The 14,182-nt window shown below is 31.9% G+C and overlaps 1 protein-coding gene and 1 long non-coding RNA gene across 5 annotated transcripts in view; one reads left to right on the forward strand and one right to left on the reverse strand.

The window, feature by feature from the left end:
- The window catches only part of LOC126830820 (uncharacterized), a 61,389-nt gene that overhangs the window by 24,834 nt on the left and 22,373 nt on the right, over positions 1-14,182 (reverse strand). The window lies entirely within an intron of this gene.
- LOC126830818 (protocadherin-9) overlaps positions 1-14,182 on the forward strand; it is a 55,382-nt gene that overhangs the window by 22,359 nt on the left and 18,841 nt on the right. The window contains exon 1 of one of the 4 annotated variants that reach the window (XM_056102761.1): positions 4,121-4,393. The exons of 1 other annotated variant lie outside the window; for it this stretch is intronic. The gene's annotated coding sequence lies outside the window, so the exon portion shown is untranslated. Of the gene's footprint in view, positions 1-4,120; positions 4,394-5,756; positions 5,872-14,182 lie in introns of those variants that run through there. 2 more of the 4 variants (XM_050561233.2, XM_050561234.2) reach the window with 2 other exon arrangements.

Below are 14,182 nucleotides of genomic sequence, written 5' to 3' on the forward strand. Positions count from 1 at the left end.
CAACATTCTGAGACAAAAAATTAGCTAAAAAACTGCTTCTCGAAGATTTAATGAGGAAAGTGTGACAGACATTTAGTGTTTTGGGTAATAACATGAATGGGTTTCCTTATACTTTATCTCTAGTATTTATCTAGTTATTTCACCCTGACTGCAATCAAGTCTGTAATATTATCCCATGTTTAAAGTCAAATAAACTTAATGGCAGAATACTGGTAGTCTGTAATTTATTTTAGGAAATTTAATAAAGCAAATTTCAGAAAATATGGCCAATGAAGTCACACCACTCTTAATCCGGGTTCTCAAATGTTTCAGACAAAGAGTTCCACATGGATAGAAAACATATTTATTACAGTGTTACTGGCATTTATTTTCATGCAACATTTTTCTTCTTGGTCCAATTTTGCAGTCATCTTGGGTTTTTTTGGCTTTTGAGGAATGAAACCATATTTCGTTATATTCTCTAGGAAGACCGAGACATATTCTAGTTTAGATACCCAGACTATAATCTCCCCTGGATGTTTTAGGCAAATGGTGTTTACTAACACCCCTTCAAAAAAATATTTTTAGATTAAGAATTTTTAAATTATCTGTACTGATGCAATGCCTCTGGTGTTGCAGAACTCACATTTTTATCTGCGGATTACTTCAGGGCTTGTAAATCTAATAAGTAGAATAGCACGGACCTGTAAAGATATACTTTAGTGTAAATGTAGACAATAATGGCCGCAGATCAAATAATTGGTAAGAGGACACCTTGAGGACGTTTTTCAAATGTCAGTCTGGGTTTTACACTTACTTACTAAACTATCACATTACACCTTCGTACATTTATTAAACATTACTAGATTGTCATGTGGAGAATCATAATGGGGTTGGAAGTGGTTCTTGGACCAAGGTCAGAATAGAAAGATTTAAGTCATTATTGATATTATGCTGAAAAAAAAATGTGTGGTTTTCAGAGATAAATCTTTGATTATTATATGGTCTAGTTGGTGCAAGGAGATCAAAAATGGACCTTTTATACCCAGACACATGGCATGGTTATAAGGTCTTGAAGGAACCTGCCCTGTGTACAGCATCTGCCAGTCCTTATATTCCAATGCTATATGGTAATCTAAGGGCATTGTCCACTAGCAGATTCACCTTACAGTAATTTTAAGGAAAACTCCCGTATTTAGCTGAGTTTGCTTTCCAATGTACGTAGAACTGATAATACTCTGAAGTCCAAATATTACACAAATTTGCATCTGTAAACTTGATTGCCCTTTTGGGTTCCAGCTAAATATATTTAATTTAGAATCATTAGAACCGTATGAAAGAAGTTATTAGTATCAAAATGACTTAAGACTATTATTAAGCCAAGATATTCAACGTCCTCTCTTTCCCTTTTTTTGCTTCTAGTCCATTACCAGACATGTGAATTTTAATAAGTGTGATATTGTGTAATGTAAAAACAAAAATTAAATTAGTAACAAAAATCAATTTTGTCCACTAGCAAATTATTATGGCAGAACGAACAAATTTGGAAAAAGTACGATAAATTTGAAGGTTCATTGAATTTTAGCTAAGGATTACCTCAACTTACTGTAATGCAAAGCTAAGATCATGTTGTAGAAAAATGCTTGACACCATAATGTCTGAGGATTATTCAACAGAGCCATTAGGGTGTTAAATTGTCTAATAAAATAAATCATGGCTCTTGTTTCTTGCTGTTGGATGATTTCAGAAAAACACAAACATGTTGCTTGGCCTGTAATAATTTTTTTTTTAGACCTATGGTTCAAGGTCCTCATGAAAAGATAAGCATATTGTTGGATAAAGTTTTTGAAATGTTTTGTCTACATGTCATAGTTGAGACTGATGGGGTAATGGTAAGAGCTTTGAAGACCTGCGATTGGTAATGGTGAGAGCTCAAACAATGTGTGTGAGTTGGTGGTTGTTTAATATATCAGTAACTTTTCATTTGATTTTTGGAGTTAGAACTAGTACCCTTACGCTACTCAACTTGTTTTTCTTAATGGGGTGATGCTCTTTGAAAAAAGACGTGAATTCAGGTACAATTTGACATAAAACTTGACATGGCTTGGACAATTGTGCATCGATTGATGGGCTTGGATTTTTTTATATGATGTCACAATTCCAAGATGCGATATAGTAGGATACTATAATACTTGTTAGCATCTTTTTTTGAATAATAGAACGTTCCTTGTTTGTTTCAGGTTTGGTTTTCTGTATTTTTAGCATCTTTTACTGTTCTAATAATGGAATTGTCATTATTTGTTTTAAGGTTTACATTCTATGATTCTTGTTTAGAAAGAAAAAAAAATTCTTTTAATTCCTTTAATGATTGATTTCCTAACACAATAAAAAATACTTATTTTCGTCGATTCTTGTATCAATATTTTTTGTTGATTCAAATAAACAAATGCATTTTATTGTTTAACAACATTCTGCCATCTTGATGAAAGCGGTGCTTCGGTGTTTGTGCTTTTTTCACTTTAGTTTTCGCCAAATATTGATATTATTGATCAAGTCCTTTTTGTTCCGAGTCGGGTATTTTGAGTAGGACATCCTTTTGTGTATTGTAATGAAAGAAAAAGATATAGTATATCTATTTCACGGTCCTTCAGATATCGTTTTTTGTCTGTGTAGTATTCACTACCCCAGTGTTTTTTCAAATCCATTGCAACAATATTTACTATTGGTTCAAACTATAATCTCTTTGATGTTTGATTGGAGAGTGAGATAAGCCTGCTAGTAATCTTGTTCAGGAAACACCCTCTTGAAATTATTTTTCGATTGACTGATTCCAAGGACAAGTTAATTTGTAAAATTTGATTAACTTACCAGTACAATAGCCCCTGGCCTTTTAATGAGGTATATAAACAGAATTTACCTATATAATTAAATTGTCACATTACATTTAAAATTGACCACATTTGGGTATAATCACTCTTGTGTGAACACCAGTTTAGCAATTGGTTTGAAGCTGGACCAATGTCCAAGGAGTCGGATTATAAAATATATACGTTTTAATTAACTGATACCTTAGAAGGTAGTATAATTTCTTTTTTCTTTGAATGCATATTGAAAGAAGCAATATTGTTATTGATATATAAAAACCAACCACATCGAGTATTTGGATTGAGTAAATACTATTACATTAGGGCCATCTACAAACTTATTCAATCCATTAAACCAAAATAATGCTTAAACAAGAGATAAACTCAGCACTGGGGCATTATCCAAGAATAGTGTATGTATTGGAGCTTAAACTGTTAGAATTTCTGAATTTATTATGCATATTAAACAATTAGTAGGATTAAAAGCTGAATAATATCAAATTATTCTCACTTGTACAAACTTGGTGTACCTTTAATTAAATTTTTAAAGTGGAGAATTTGAGTGAACAGACAATAAATGGTCGCTTTGTTCTAAATATTCCTTGTTTTGAAAAAAATCTGACAGATTCTGATTGTATGTCGGTCATAGAAAAAAAGTTTATTTATCTGTGAGTGAAATCGGGCATGAAAGTCAGTCACCTTACTTTCATTAGCAAATTATCTCGAATATCTCGTCAAGAAAAATGAAATCGTTCAACTTACTGAATCAACTGGAATGTGCAATTCAGGGATTTCCCAATATTACTCACGGAATTAAAATGGCACTGATAATTGTCTACCTTTTGTTAACTGCATGACTAATGATTGTGATCAGATGCGTGGGCCGTGTGTCATCGTTCTAGTCAGCAGATAATTAACATGGAAACAATAATTTACATATTATGATGTTTGTGAATTGATCAGTTATTGACAAAACAGCAGTGATTCTCTAAAGAACATCGATATCATATAGTGAATTCACACGTTGGGTTTGTCACCCAGGTAGATCATAATAACAGTACGTCACAGAGAATCACCATACCTATAACTCGACCATCCAATATAGTACTAATCATTGATTTTAGATAACATTCAAATTTAATTATTTCAAGTTTGTCGTTTTTGAATTCGATCTGATAGTTTTGGGATATTGGAAATTAATGCTAATGATGGGAGCAAGCCGGTATCGCTATTGTTTGGCCTGTGGCTATTCCTCATTGTATTGCAGCCTCTAGTCTATTGGTTGACTTGCTCCATTCATTGAAAGAGTCTCTCGGCTAAGCTGTACTAGGAGATGTTAGTAGTGGTTATAGCTCAGTAGCTGTTATCATGTTAATAGATTGTCATATGAACACTGACTGTGTGAGAGAGTGTTAGTTAGTGATGTTGTTAGAACTGGACTCGTAGTACTATATATAGTGGATTATCTCTGATCGGTATTTATGTATTAATGTTGGTTGTGTAGATCTAGGAGTATATATTATTTACCTGTGGATATAATGATTGTAAAGGTAAGTTGTACAATAAGTAAAATACCTGTATTAATTATAACCCAATAAGTATAATATGTACTACAGGTAGTTATTCAGTTATTGTATTGATATCTCTATAGTTTGGTGACTATTTATGCAGCTTATGTCATAGTTTGTGATTAAATAAAGTTTTAAATTTATCTAAGAACTCCAGCCCAGTCATGGTGTTCATTGTGTACAATGATAAGCAGGTAGGTCCAAGTGGTCATTTAGTCAATGTCCATTAGGTGTTTATGGCAATGATATTCATCATGAATAATTCTATTCAGATAACACTTAGAGTTATACATGTTGTGAGAAATTTTAGGAAATCTTAAATGTAATAAAACTTTCTGTCAATCAAAGACCACTTGTTGACAGGACCACATACAGATATAAGTATGTTTATTGATATATTTATAATATAAATCGGAATGATCAGTGGGTACAGAATATCCTGGTCAGACATTGCCAAATATTTGGAAAGGTTTTTCTAATAACTTTGATAAAAAGGTCTTTGTTATGAGTATTAAAAATTTGTGAGTAAATTTGGTTTTTAAAACGGCTTGACACCCCTAGTTCAAAATGGCAGTATATATGATGAAATTCACTGTGACATTTTCCTTCAATTTTCTTTTTAGAATGCAAAATTATGAATACAACTTAGTTTTTTTGATGTACGCTCTAATAATGTTGTTAATTATAGCTTTCCATGACTTTCTATGTACCTCTATTTGTAATTGGACTCGAAAATTCTCTGCTTGAATACATTTCAATAAAATAAAACTTCCAAGTCATAATTTCCCCAAACTTAAACGGTTTGATGTTCATTTTGAATTAACTTCTTCTTTTTTTTATCACATCAGACAAGCTTTAAAATGATCATAACTGTGCAATAACTTTTATATTTACCCCTCTGTGTATAATACACTTTGAACAAAATGGACAATTTTCTTTAAATTTAAAACTTGTTTCAATAACTGAAACATCAAAACAGATTATAAATATTTAAAAAAGAAAAAAAAATGTTTGCAACAGCGTTTAAATAAGTCATAACTAATTCATGTTAGAAATAATCATTACAAATGGCCTATTTCTTCCGCTGTCATTTTCTATCAAGTGTACCTCGTTGTACATGAACATAATGTAACATTCACATGCTAAGCTAGCCAATTTAGATTTCAAAGAAATGGAATTAACCTTAATATATTTTCAATATTAACCTGTAGGGTTTAAGTGAATATTAGTCATACAATAGACTATATTGATTTTTCCCTGCCTACCTTCTTTCTAACAGAATCAGGTGTGTAACAGAAGTTTGACTCACAGTCTAGAACATTATGGAAAATTTATACATTTAAGAATTATTTATTGGACAAAATGTAGGGATTTTAGCAGAGTGAGCTCTTTTGTACTTCGGGTTAAAATTGTGAAATTTTCAGATTAAATTGGTAAAGGTAGGAGTTGTCAAGCATTATGTAAGTAAAAAAGGAAATGTTGGATTTTTTTTTAAATGTCTTGTATCAATTGTGCTGCTTTTCCCTCAAAGTGCAAAGTCCTAGAATTAATCCACTAAATAGCATAACAAAAGCGCAAAAAATGATTTTAGATGGATTTAGAAAAGAAAAAGATTGGGAAGGATATTAAATAGATTATCATGAGCATCGGTTTTAATCTTCTTGTAAAACATTTTATATGAAAATTTAAGCTTGTGCTTTTTGTGTAGGAGTGTTGTATTCCTTTTCAAGACATATGTAGGCCTACACATTGGTGAAAACTGTTTTTTTTTAGCAATATATGTTATATAGCTTTTATTTAATGTTATATTAAAAATGATGTTGTAATATCGCGTACGTGTGACAGCTGGTCATGTTGTTGTATAAAATATAATATTGTATCATACCAGTTAGTCATGTTCTATATGATTGAATTCAGGTTTTTCTGATGTTGAACAGTTATTGTTAATTGTGCTAACTCCCCGAATTGAACAATACTGCTTTCATGGAGGTGGAAGTGTTATGTATTTCAGGAAAGGAAGTCGTTAGCCTCTTTCTTATTTCTTTTTTGTCCGCCCCGATTTACTTTGAGATAATTAGTTGTTTCTAAACTCAAAGAAAATAGAATCCACTCTGCCCCTATCCCAGCAGTATTTCACCTATGCTTGCACCACCAGTCCGATAAAATTTGGTGGTAACATTTTAAAGAGAATACCAAACACTGGTTTACTTAAAGCAATAGATTTACTTGAATGTCCACTGAAATCTTGTTACAAAGCTTAAGAGTTGTCTGATCTGCAATGCTAGGTTCCCATCGCCATGCATTACGATAGGATTGTCCCTATTGAGTCCACGATCTGGTATGTGCAGATACGATCAACACAATTGCTGCGATAAGACCTGATAGGATCATCATGATTACTCCACGATTAAAACCACAGTTTCAATCATAGCTCGAATCGTGATATTGGGAACCTAGCATAAGCAATCTTACTCGATTGTCAAATTTAAACAAATCTTAAGATTATTGAGTCCTAAGGAATTAAAATGGAACTCATGTACTAGACAGTGTATGTGAAAGTTGTGTTTATATCAGATTACTTTCCCAACCAGCAATCTCATCACATGCACTAATTCTCTTTTAAAGTGTGAAGTCATAAGGAACAAAATGGGTCTCGTATACTAGACATTGCATGTTAAAGCTATACATATCTATATCGAAGATGATTTTGAACAAGATATTATTTTTTAGATTTTAATTAAACTGTGAATGGAAATGCAGGTAAAATCAATTAAAATGTCATCAGAATAATTATAATATGTTCTCAACATCCTCACTCTTTTTATAAACAAAATTTGATCGCTTTTCATAATGTTCTCAACATCCATACTCTTTATTACAAACAAAATATGATCGTCTTTCATAATTGTTGAACCAGCGGACAGCATATCGTATGTACTCGAGTGTTGAATAATACACCTGGTAGGTGTGGTCCATTTCTGATTAAAATCAATTTCAAAATATTTGAAAATGTCTATCAACGAAAGTAGTCTTTGAAAAGAAATCTTTTCAACACTGGTTTGTATACAGAACAGGCTGTGTTCTAAATGGTTTTAGCACATTTTGTGAGCAAATGAAAACAAATAATATAGTTAGAATGTTTTTTCATGGAAACTGAATAGGCTGTGTTTTAAAACTAATCAGTCATGCTTAGAAATATACCTATATGAAAAAGGAGAGGTTGGATTTTAATAGTTTGATGATAAGCAGACGTGAATGAGTTATTAACTGAATTCAATAATAGATAAACAAATAGTGTGACAGGTGCAAAAAAGTGGTTAAAACTTTTTGATTTTAAAGGAATAGTTCCAGTTTTATTGGGTCTCATAAAATAAGTGGTTAAAACTTCTTGATTGTATAGGACTAGTTTCAGTTTTAATGGATCCCAAATAAAAAATGCTACATTTGCAGATCAAAAGGTTAAGAAATAGTCTTATTTTCTTCGTCTGATTGTTTAAGCTGAGATATTAAGCCATTTTGGAATGATCGCCAAAATTATTTATAGGGGTTCTGGAAGTCTTTCAAAGCGCTTGCTTCCAATTTTTCATTGAAATAACCTGATCAATATAACTTTTTGATACCGTTCTACTACGTAGGGTGGTTGGATGGCCGAATGGTTAGCACGTCTTCGCTTTATCATATGACCTGTTATTGAGTCAACTGGCATGGTTTCGAATCCCTGGTTGTACGTGACAAGTAGTAGGGTCGCCTGTCCAACCTCATGGGTTTTCTCCGGGTCCTCCAGTTTCTTCCTACTGCTAAAGACCCCTGCGCACAAGCGAATTATTGAAATAAAATTAAAAACCATATGTTAGTCCCGAAATGACCTAGTTTGTGTCGAGTGGACGTTAAACCCCATTTCTCTCTCTCTCTCTCTATTACATTGTGGAAAAGGACAAACAAAAAAACCCTGATCGTCTCCAGTTCTACTGAGCTTAAATGTATATACATTACCATTAAGCTTTTAAGAAGACTTCTACTGAAGTCCCAATTCCTTATAGGTGGCATAAGATAAATGTCATTTGATACATAGAAAAGTATCATTTTGATACCTTGAGTAAGACCGATTAGCTATTAATCATATTGTCATATACTCTATATACAGAATAATGTACTTTTACTACTTCAAACATAACTGTATTAATATACAATTGTTATACATAGGTATGGCATAATATACCTTATATATGGAAATTGAAAATAAGCTATTTAATTTAGTTTATATATACCATACGACCTTATTCCCTGTAATAACTGCCTGGTGCCCTGGACCCTTAACACATTTGTTCAGAAAAATCATTTTAGAAGTTGCTCTATAGTTTAAATTTAAGGAAAACCTAAGGCTTATTTTATTAGAATTAGGTAAGCAAACCTTTTTTTTTCATTGTAACATAATGAAAATCTGTTAGACGTTTCATTGTAGTTTAAATTTAAGGGAGACAAGGTGTATTTGAGGTTTGTCTTATTATAAAATAAGGTAAGCAAACATCATAGCTTAACCAAAACCTTTTAGAAAACCGGGGGGGGGGGGATTGGAAGGCTGAATGGTTAGCGTGTGCGTGTTGTATCAAGGTCTGTCATTGAGTCAACTGTATGTGGCAAGGAGTAGGATCACCTGTCCAACCTCGTGGGTTTTCTCCAGGTCCTCCGGTTTCCTCCCACTGCTAAAGACCCCTAACAAATTATTGAAATAAAATTGAACCATATGTTAGTCCTGAAATGACATAGTTTGTGTCAAGTGGACGTTAAACCCCATTTCTCTTTCCCTTTTAGAAGTTTCATTGTTAAGGCTTATTTTAGGTTTATCTAATAAAAGATAGGAAAGCAAATGCTTGATGAATGCTTATTATTTAAGTTTTAATAAACAGGTGGGTTTTTACTGCTAATATGTTATAAATATTTCTTAATTGACATTTTGCCTACGTAGAAATATATATATCATATTAGATCAACAATTACTTACGTGTAAATATTACAAATTTGAAAAGTCCATTAGTCTTTATATATGCATGTAAAAAAACCTCTGTATATGATAGATATCCTTTAAATATTGATAATGGTTAATGCTTATCACAAACGTATATCTTCAATTTACTCGTTTTTTCACCCTTCATACAAACTATTTAATCAGAAGTTATTGCTAACACGGTATAGTTTATAATTGCCTTCTGTCTAGCGAATACAACTCGATCACACCCTTCAATTTCTTTCTAAATGGAAAACAGACATTTTTATAAGCCTGGTACAAATTTATCTTCCAATTACACATGTTAAAGCCACTATTTTGCCAAGGTGTAAGAATGGATTTGAAAATGATTGTTGGATTAAAAGACTTTCTTTTGACTCCTTTTAATGCCTGTTGGCATGATTGCGAATGTTTAAGGTTGTCATACATTTATTTATGATGGATTTTTATATATTATATATTTACTACCTATTGCATGCTTGCATGACTTTAGTGAATAATAATAAAACAATGAATATGTTTGTTAAACAATGATGACAAAGGTACGGTGTTGAATTTAGTTACAGAATTACCAAAATAATGGTCAACACAGATTTTTGATAGTGTTCGTTTAGAAAGATTCTACCGTATATGGGATAGTACTGTATGAGTTCAGTAATATTTTAATTAGACTGGTATGATGATAATTATTATTAAACTACTTAGTTGAATTACAATTGGAAATTCAGTCTTTATTTCATTACTTCTTGTGGAAATCTAGGGTGTATTAATATGCGGGCATAATTCACCATAACTGCGGATTGTGGTTCTTGGAAAAATTTAACTGATTCCACTTATAGTCCCATGTGAAACATCTCTAGGTTTAAAATTGGACTGGAATTCTGCCATCTGAACAGTAATATCGGTATAGTCCATATGAACAATACATTCTCTCAGCTTAAAAACTAGTTTGTATGTATAGCTATATGAACTGCATATGAGCCAAAATATCCATAGTAGCTTGCTAATTGTAGGCTGTATATGATAATAAACGATAATGATGATAGATTGATCGGACAAGTTAATTATTCTAATGTAGGTAAATGGTGATCTATATATTTAATAGATCTATGTAGAGACAGGGTAAACAATAAAGTATTTTATATTTTGTGAGTAAACAAGGAACATTTTACTATATACTATTTTTATTGATAGTGGTTTTCATCATTTTCTTTCACTGATATTTGTTATTGAATAATTTACTTTAAAACAAACAAAAAAAAAAAGGTTATTATTTATACTTTTATTTATTTATGTTAATTAACTGTTATTAGTGGTCAGTGTCATGCATGAAGCAGGGTATTCTTACACTTTCTAGAACCTTCAATACCACATAGTTGGCTATTCGTTTGAATGTCACATTGAACACATGACAGTAGAATTTAAAGATTACGAAGAAATAGTACTGTCCAGGCAATATTACAATCCCTAGCAGTGCACAAATGACCATAGTAAAACAATAACCACATGTTAGTTTCAAAAATCTTTTTTATGTTTAGGAAAAGATTGTAAAGTTTACATGTACATACATGCATAGCCTTATATTTGAGAAATGATTAGTGATATATAATAAGTATGTAAATTAGGTATGATCATATTACATTGTTATTCAGTCACTTTAACAAAGTTTGATCATAAAATATTTTATGTTCATTATTATGCATGATATAGTATATAGGTCTACACATGTACTCTGAGATAAAGTTATTTTTTTTATCTACTAAACATTGTTTTTTTCATTAACTTATGTAAATGTACACATGACAGTTCTATTGTGTGGGTAATGGATGGTGTAGAGTGTTTTTATGGTGGACTAACATCTAAACAGTTGATTATTCGATTGATCATATTCTCATTAGTTTAATATGATCCATTAGTCTCAACACGTCTGTTCGTTACAACTTTGGGTAAAGTTACGTTCATATTGCATGCTTGACGGCCATTTTGTGAGTAGTTCGCGTCTGGATGTAGGCAAGAACTGTATGTTAATTTCTCGTAAAACACTAGGTCTATCTGTAGGTAAGGAAATGATTGTTAGACAGGATACCTATCAATTCATCATAAGCAAATTGATCAATGGAACCAGGATGTCCATTTTGATCATTTACAAATTGGATTATTATTTGGCTAGTTTTAATTAAATGTTGAAATAATGGATGTCGGGATATTATTTCCTGTAGTTACAGACGAAAGCCAGAGAATAATATCTTTAATTAAAGAAAGAGTTCAAATACCGGTAGTATAGATCTACAGAAGTTATATCTTTACTTACTATTGTGCTGAAATCGTGCAAAGCAAATGCTTACGTTAATTGTTTTTATCAATTATTGATATTGTTGCGAAGTCGGTTGTATTGAATTTAAAGTAATTATAATGGATTTAGATCACATTCAATAGTTGAAGTGAATTATATTGTATATCATAAGAATTTTAACCTTGAGTATATTACCATTACAGGTGAGGATTCCTAATTTATGCGTTAAAGAATTTATATTTTAGTCCTCTGAATCTCATAGGAGTCGAACATTCAGAGCACTGAAGTCTTGCTCGATTTTCCTGGGTTCTAATCCATTCAAAGGTTAAAAAGAATCTTCAAGATTTTTCAAGCTAGGACATGTGTGTCTAGTGGTTCGATCGGATTTAAAAAATCAAGGTCGATCTGTGTACACATTTGCATGCATGTAAAAGAACCAGAGACAGTTTGAAAACGATAAAAAGTCAACGGAAATATCCTCTCCTGGCAAAATTCTCCTAACTTGCATTGCACATGCGACCATAGAATTAAAAATTACCAAAGTATTATTATAACAAGACATAATAATTCACTTGTCAGATTCTGATTAACTGTTATTTGTGACTGAAGTCAATGCATCTCCCAGTCAAACTCTAAAACAAATCTGGTATGCCCAGACTGAATCAAAACAACATATTGTTCTTGTATATTGATACTAAAAGCTGAAGAAATAGAAACAGAAAAAAAAACTTCTGGAAACCATTCACATGATTGTATTCAGATGAAAAAAAAATATCTTAACATCCTAAGATTGATACAAATACTGTAGGTGATGCACACATGAAGATTGTGTGGAACACTGGGATGGCCGAAGCCGTCTGCACCTGGTTTTGTTATCAGCAAGATTTCTTAATTTTGTATCCCTGAGAAATAGTCATGAGGGATGATTTGTGGAATATGATAGCTACATTTATCTATGGGAACTTAAAATCTTTTATTGTAAGAATTTGTTTGTACTATGCCTCTCAATCGAAAAAAAAGATAATACTGTTCTTTAAATGAGTATTTTTATGGTCAATGCTGTAAATATTTCCTTAAAGTGACTGATTATCATTTGCATTTTTTGGGACAATATCTGTTTTTTCCCGGCTTAATCCACACCAAATTATACTCGGGTTGATTATTTAAACATACATTATGCAAGAGCTAAATCTGCATAGCAGGTCTTTCTTTAGGTCTGAAACATATGACAGGAACATAATCAACGCTCGATGCCATCAGATATCTCCAATATCAAGTAGATGGGAACGGTTCAGCCATATATCTTCGCTCGCAAGTAATTTGAATGGAATTTTTAATATATTCATATTGCATTATCTATTTTCAAACTATTACAGCAAGAATGGTCTGCTCTTTATCTTTAACATGTATCTTTAACGTTTAATTGATTAAATCAAAATATCTACGGTAAAAAATTTTAAACTGATATTTCTTTCAGAGATTCAGCTATCACTATATTATAGTTTACTAGTGATTAAAAATCCCTCATATATGACCATGAAAGACTTGGATAAAGTTGATTTTTGATATTTATGAAAACAAACATTTTGTTTTTACTTCTGACAGATGAATCAGTAATTTCAGCGTTAGTCTTCAACTATGTATGTGAAATAACTTTATTTAACGTCTGTTTCCACCAAAGTGACATCGCAGACAAGTCTTCAACTAACCAATAAAGCTTTTAAAAATCACATTATTAATCATTAAATACCTGGTGTTCACTCATATCCGTGATCAGTTTGGTGTTAATCAGTAAAAGTATTTTTAGCAGGGCACCTCTGTCCCTGGTACATGGGTTGTATACCTGGAATCTGTTACACCATGTAATTGCTGATTTCAATTCAAAGATGACAATCAAACTGCTATTCATAGGTCTGTTGCCTGATGCATGACATGATTAAAAATGAGTAACCATTCAGTAAAAAAGTTGTATGTTGCTTGATTTTGGCATCTATTGCATGATTTTTGTAGTTCTTGTAATGTAATAATGAAATGTTAAGTGCACCTGTCACAGACATGGTCATGCACAGGCCTGGATTTAATCTAATAAGGAATTGGTGGGAGCCCAAGGTCCAGGAACAAGTGTGATGCTCATTGGCAACTATCAAGATTCCTAATCCAGATTTATCCAAGACAAACGACCTGAGACTACTAACCCAATTGAAGAATTGAAGGGATTTTGAGAAGAGTTAGTGATCTTTCAAATCCCTTGAGTATATTTGGTAGCGTTTTAGAAAGATTAAAATCAGATTTGCGTCTAAGTTTTGTCTGAAGACTGACAGATGAGAGATGATATCTATCAGTGGTTGTATAACATGGTACAAGTAGATCATGTCCACATTCTTAACACTCGGCACTTTAATTATTGAACAATAAACTAAGTAGACAGACAGAACCATCAACAAGTCATGTTCTACAAGATAGTATACAGTTT

This window comes from Patella vulgata, chromosome 8 (assembly GCF_932274485.2).
Source record: "Patella vulgata chromosome 8, xgPatVulg1.2, whole genome shotgun sequence".
NCBI classification, from domain to species: domain Eukaryota; kingdom Metazoa; phylum Mollusca; class Gastropoda; family Patellidae; genus Patella; species Patella vulgata.